Raw genomic sequence first — 6,858 nt, forward strand, 5'->3', positions numbered from 1 at the left:
GTGTATCTATGTCGATGCAACTTTCTCCATCCACCCCACTCTTTCCTTCCCTAGTCCCCCAGTCCCTTCTCTATATCTGTGTCTCCATTCCTTCCTGAAAACAGGTTCATCAATACCGTTTTTCTAGATTCCATATATATCATTAATATACAATATTTGTTGTTCTCTTCACTCTGTATGACAGGCTCTAGGTTCGACTGAGGGACTTCACTTTCACTTTTCACTTTCACGCATTGGAGAAGGAAATGGCAACCCACTCCAGTGTTCTTGCCCGGAGAATCCTAGGGACGGGGGAGCCTGGTGGGCTGCCGTCTATGGGGTCACACAGATTTGGACATGACTGAAGCGACTTAGCATCAGCAGCAGCACGTTCAGCTACCTCACTAGAACTGACTCAACTTTTTTCCTTTTTATAGCTGAGTATTATTATTCCATTGTATATACATACCACAACTTCTTTATCCGTGGACATCTAGGTTGCTTCCATGTGCTGCAATAAACACTGGGAGAATAGACATTTTGATGATGGTCATTCTGACCAGTGTAGGGTGAAACTTTATTCGAGTACTGATTTGCAGTTCTTTATAATTTGTGATGTTGAGTGTCTCTCCAGGTCCCTGTTTATCTTCTACACTGTGAGTACAACTTACCTCTTGCAATTAGCTTTTTGAAGATCCGCCCTGTTTTGAATTCTTTTCCGGTGATTTACCCCAGGGCATTTCTTAAGGGCAGGCTTGTGAATAGCCATCAGCCCCGGCTTTCAAGCGGTTGTTGTGGGAAATGGCCACAAGGTGGCAGCATTTCTTCATGCCCAACGCTGAGTACCTGGGCAACCAGAGCCTTAGGACAAGTCCTGTTTCTGGGTTGTCAGTGAGAGCGGCTATGCTTAAGACTTGTGTCTCCTTACTTCCTCCCCCTTACCCTCCATTCCCAAGACAGATCCCAGTCGCAACACCACTCTGCAGAAGGGGGTGTCATCCACAGGTGGGGTGACGCTAAGGAAGGAAGCTGGAGGTGGGAACCCCAACCCCACCACCAGGAGACGCAGAGCCCAGGGGACTTTGAAAAATTCTTCCAGTCCAGAGGCTCCACCATCCTTTGGGGGCACTATGGCTGGTTCTGCTGCAGGAGGACCCGCCTGGATCTGGAGACTGTGGGCTCATACAGAGGGGAAAAGGAAGTTCATGTCTGTCACAGTGGGGGGCTCATTGCCTGGTGCACCCTCACCAGACCCTCAGCTCCACGACAGTCCAGTCTGGGGACCCAAGCCTACTCAGGCTCCAGGGATGTGACATCAGCCCAGGTCCCAAGGCCTGAGCAGAATAGACTCTTCAGTTTTGTTTTGTTTTTTTTTTGGTCTTTCTATTTTTGCCACTTATTTTGAATTGGAATATATAGATAGTTTACACTGTGGTGGGTGTTTTTTTTTAGGTGTACAGCAACTTGAATAATTCACACATGCCTTGTATGTTCTTTTTCAGTTTCGTTCCCCATGTAGGTCATTACAGAATGTTGAGTAGGGTTCCTTGTGCTTTGCAGTGGGTCCTTGTAGGTTATTTTATAAACAGTAGTGTATCTGTTATTTTCATGTTCCTAATTTCTCCCTGCCCCCAAACTTTCATTTTTTGGTAACCATAAGGACTGTTTCTAAGTCTGGGAGGCTGTTTATGTTTTGTCAAGAAGTTTATTGTATCCATGTTGAGATTCCATCTAGAAGTGATATCTTAGGATATTTGTCTTTCACTTACTTATGATCATCTGTGGGTCCATTTAAGCTGCTGCCAATGGCCTTCTTTCCTTCAGTTTTTTTGATGGCTGAGTGTATTCCATTATATAGATAGACCAGTTACCCTTTATTTCTGTATTGATGGACATTTTGGTGGATGGTCTGTCTTGGAGGTTAAATAAATCAGTGTCTCCATGCCGAAAAAGTGAGCGTTTCTGTTCCTTTTAGTCTAGGTCCTGAATTTACTTGCTCTGACAGACATATGGGAAGTCTCCATCTCCTAGAGGCTGTGTTTTGGCTACTCCTTACTGTGCTGTTGGATTACAGCACAGTATCCAACAAAGTGGCACAAAGTAACACTTTGTTTCTATATACAGAACTTTCTTGACAGTATATGAAGTGGATATAAGAAAAAAGTTTTTATACTTTTATACTGTTTTCTTGTAGTGGATATAACAAAAAAAATTGTTGTATACACTACTTTCCTGGCCAGTAGTGGATATAACAAAAAAAGGAGCAGAAGGATATTTTGAAACTAGTGGTTTCTGGTGGGAGGGCAGGAGCTTAAATATGGGGAGGGGGAGGTACCAACTGCTGGGAGGAAGACAGGCTCCCCTGTCCATGGACTTTTCCAGGCAAGAATACTGGGATTGGGTTGCCATTTCCTTCTGCAGGCGATCTCCCCTACCCAGGGATCGATCCCGTGTCTCCTGTGTGTCCTGCATTGGCAGGCAGATTCCTGAACATTAGTGCCACCTGAGAAGCCCTAAGAAAGCTTCAGGGATGGAGCGTACAACACGGGAATATAGGCAATATGTTGTAAGAGCTGTAAATGGAAAGTGCCTTTCAAAATTGTCAATGAAATAATTTTAGAATTTAATACGAACTGAGTTGAGCCTGGGTGTGTGAGTAAAGGGTTGCTGGACTCGAGCCCAGGGGAAGTGAGGGAGGCCAATGGTGAGAGGTCTTGGGGTGGGATCTAGAGTGTGGGACAGAGGGCAGGCTTTCCAGGCTCCAGCTGGGACCAGGCTGAGAAGGGCAGGATTTCTCTTAGAGGGAGTCTGGGTGGGGCCTGCAGCATCTGGAGAAGCTCTGTAGGAAAGTGAATGCCCACCTTGAAGTCAAAGTCATGCATCAGCCAAGTTTGAGAAATGCTGAGATGTGTGAGTAGGTGAACCAAACTGAGACCACAGTGGAGGCAAAACAGATTCAGAGTCCAGGGAAGGGATGGCACCGAGGACAGAAGAGTCTAGAACACAGGGAGCGGGGAGGGAGGAAAGGGAGGAGTGTGTTGACTTAGGAGTGTGCAGAGCCGGAAGGGGATGTTACCCACCAGGGTTCTTGGAATCCTCAGTCAATAGACATTGATAAGAGGCCAGACAGGAAATTCAGACAAGGTTTTATTGGGGCTCTGGGTGCATCAGGAAGGGAGTCAAGTGACAAGTTGCCTTGTTTGCTCCTGGGGGGTGAGGGGGTGTAGGGGTGCATGTGGGAAATCTGGTCCATTAAGTGGGGTGAGGGCAGGCTGGGTCCAGCATTGGGCCGGAGGGCTGACTGCCAGGTCTGCCCAGCCCCTTGGTGGTGCTCTGTGCAGGCATCACGTCCAGGTCCCTCTTTAGTTCTCCAGCTCTGAAGGGGTGACTGGAGTTTTGATCTTTTTCCTTTTTTTATCTCGTGCATCATTTGCCCCAGCTGTTCATGTATGTAGAGTTATTTTTAGTCTCTTGTCGTTTCCTTCTTGTCTGTGGCTCAAGATGTGTGTCCACGTGGAAGCACTGCAGCCCAGGTCCCAGCGTGTCTGAAATCTAGAACCTGGAGAGCGGGGAGGGGCAGAGAATCGAGGATGGGGCAGGCCTAGGACTGTGCAGAGCCCAGAAGAATCTAGAAATGCCGGTGATGGCAGACGAGTTTAGGGGGCAGGGGGTGAAGAGAGGGGCACTGCCCTGAAGGATGGGGGGGAAAGTCAGGGTGAGGAGTAACTCTGGTGGGGGAGGGACGGGGCTGCATTCCCAGTTTCCCTCCTTGAGGCAAATAGAGGCCTCAGGTGCATCTGGTACTGTTGGAACCGCCAGCCTCCTGGGCCCCGCCTTGGGAAGCACGGAGCTTCTTGGAGTCCACACCGTCGTCCACACGCTTCCCCTCCAGGGCAGTCCTCACACTCCGGGGGCTCCTCCGTGGCGCAGAGCTTCTCCTTCCCTCTGTTCTGACCCTATTCTGTCCCTAGAAGACTGGCGCCCGAGCCCTGCGCCCCTGACTCCTCTCGGGGCCGCCCGGGTTCCTCTGGCCCCTCCGCTGAGATCAGGAGCCCGTCGGCGGGGGTGCCGTCCCTGCTGCCCACAGGACGCGTCCTCAGGGCTCCCCTCCGGAATGTCCCGTTTGGCACCTCGCAGCCTTCCACCCCACTGGGATTCAGGTCCCTCAGCCTTCCTGCCCCAAGGACCCTGTTCTTCCAATTGCTTCTGGTTTCCCTCCAGATCTCCTTGCCAAAATTGGGCCTCCGTGTACTGGGGCCAGGTTACATCTGAGAGAGAGAGAGTTTTAAGTGAAATGGAAAAACTAGCTTTACTGCTTTGCCACACAAGGGGGACCAAACAGGCAAATTGCCCTCAAGACTGTGTCCTGGGACTTCCCTGGGTGTCCAGTGGTTTAGAGTCCACCTTGAAATGCAGTGGACGTGGGTTCGATCCCTGGTGGGGAATCTAAGATCTCACAGTCCAGGAGCAGCTGAGCCCTCGCCCCACAGCTGATGAGTCTTTGCGCTACAAGCAAGATCCCATCAGTGGTAGGGACTATCCTACATCTGCAAATCAGAACCAAGGCAGCCAAATAAATAGATAAATAAATAAAATATTAAAATAAAGGAAAGGCCGTGTGTCTGGTCCTGGAGGGGTTTGAGGAGTCTTACATTGTTCAAGGAGCAGAGCCTGATCAACTCGAGGACGCTCTTCTGTTGGGTCTGTGATGAGGTCTCGGGGAGCAGCAGCATCACCCTTGTGGTTCCAGGCGGTCTCAGGTCTTCCTGCTTGTGGGCGGCATCGTTCACTTCTTCCATCTGGCAGAGGTTTCAGATTCTGTAAAAGGGGTCAAAGGTCCTGGCTCCGAATATTATCGATAGCCCTTGAGGAAGAACTAACAGTCCATGAGTTTGTTTAATTGCTACGATATTATTATTTTGACTTCTTTGACAGTTTCCTTTATTTCTGTATTTTCTCACTGCTATGATTAAAGACATTCTTGACTAAAGTTGTTTTTCATAGATCAAAGGCAGGTGCACGTGGGTGGGGATCTACGAAGGCCTCATAAGTTCCTTCTGGGCGACAATTCCAAGGGGAGTCAACCTATCTGATTTGAGGAAAGGACACAAGAGCTGGAAATAATCTCAAGTACCAAGATTTGTTAGCATCAACAGTTTGTGTTAAGGAAATATTATTTGTCTCTTTGATCACCTTGTCCTAGCCCCTGGACAAACATTTGCAAAATATGAAAGCATATTACAATGAGAATAATGATTAATGATTTGTGATATTTTTCAAAAGAGTCCTCCTATTATAGAGGGCCACAAGCAAGATGAGTTTTCGAGTGTTTCCATCTGATAAATATGTCGTGTCCCAGTGGTCCTTGCTGTGAGGCTAGAGCTTGAATTGTCTCGCTCAGAATTAGTGTTGCAACCAGAGAAAGCCCGCACTAGCAATGAAGAGCCTATGTGCTACATCAAAGACCAGCCTCCAAGAATGCCTAAATAAGTAAATCATAAAACCACATGTACAAAAAAGAGTCTCAGACTGAATTCCAGAAGACAAGGAACCAACACCATTCTAACCTCAGGAAGTCCAGGCCCAAATCCTGCCATTTGATTTTGCTTGCCGATTTCTCTCTTCATAAGGGCCCCGACATATGAAGATTATTGCAAATGTCATGAGACGGTCATTTTTATTTACCTGATAAGGCTGCTCAGAGTTAAGCATCTCTAACTTCTGAGAAACCAAGCAAGAGAAAAGTAACATATTTCTGTTTTACTCACAGAGGGCATTTATTCAATTGCTGTCAATCATTAGTAGCTTGAGGGGAAGGGCTGGGCTTTATCTAGAAAGCCAACAGATCAATAATATTTCAGAGCAAAAAAACCCCCATAAACTTTAAAACTATATTTACAAGTTGACTCAGTATTTCATCTTTTGTTAAACACTTTTATAATACCAGCAGGGTTTTTTAATTGGGATTTTAAAATATCTTATCCAGTTAGTTGCCTGGTATAGTGTGAAACTGATCAGACATCAGTGCTCATCAAAATGGTCTCTGCTATGAATCTTCTTGGAGATGAAGACCTTTTGCAAAACCATCCAAGTACAATAACTATGTACTTATATATATATATAATATATATATATAATAACTATGTGTGACTGACTTAAAGACTGAAAGATATGGTGACACAACTGAGCACAATGTAATGGGTTAAGAAACTTGGTTACAATAACCAGAATTATGACTTGGTAGCAGAACTTGGTATGCCCTGGTATGTCCTAATTATGACATTGGGACCTACCACGTTCGTAGGAATTCCATTTTTTTTTTTTTTTAGCAAATCTCTAATAATAATATCCATCCCAGTATAATCTGAGAAGGCTTCTCATTCACTTGATAATGCTCCCCATGGTGTTTAACATACCAGTGATGCTAGTTAATCTAATATTCCCCTCTGAGATGCCTCACAGTTCCTCTGGAACACTCGGAGTTAGCTAGAGAAAGAGACTTACCATCTGTTCTCCAAGGCAGCTCATATTCCAGAAAAAGTTTGTTCTGTTAACAGAGAGAGAAAACCAAATTCCAGAATTGTTGCAGCTTACTATTAATAATAAAAGTTATTTACTTAATTAACTTATATTTAATCATAATCAATCCTGAAATGTACACAATTCTTGCTAAAGTCACATCATGAGAAATGCTGGGCTGGAAGAAGCAGAAGCTGGAATCAAGATTGCCGGGAGAAATATCAATAACCTCAGATATGCAGATGACACCACCCTTATGGCAGAAAGCAAAGAAAAACTAAAGAGCCTCTTGATGAAAGTTAAAGAGGAGAGTGAAAATTTGGCTTAAAGTGCAATATTCAAAAACTAAGATCATGGCAT

The 6,858-nt window shown here is 45.8% G+C and overlaps 1 long non-coding RNA gene across 1 annotated transcript; it reads right to left on the reverse strand.

The window, feature by feature from the left end:
• Positions 1-4,731: 4,731 nt before the first annotated feature.
• On the reverse strand, positions 4,732-6,509 carry LOC104993962. Its single transcript, XR_825899.1, has 3 exons — positions 6,484-6,509; positions 5,665-5,700; positions 4,732-4,797 (listed from the first exon to the last, which is right to left on the reverse strand). It is a non-coding gene; the product is annotated as an uncharacterized LOC104993962 (long non-coding RNA).
• Between the last annotated feature and the right edge of the window lie 349 nt (positions 6,510-6,858).

The sequence above is a fragment of the Bison bison genome, unplaced genomic scaffold, assembly GCF_000754665.1.
Source record: "Bison bison bison isolate TAMUID 2011002044 unplaced genomic scaffold, Bison_UMD1.0 scf7180017849591, whole genome shotgun sequence".
NCBI lineage: Eukaryota > Metazoa > Chordata > Mammalia > Artiodactyla > Bovidae > Bison > Bison bison.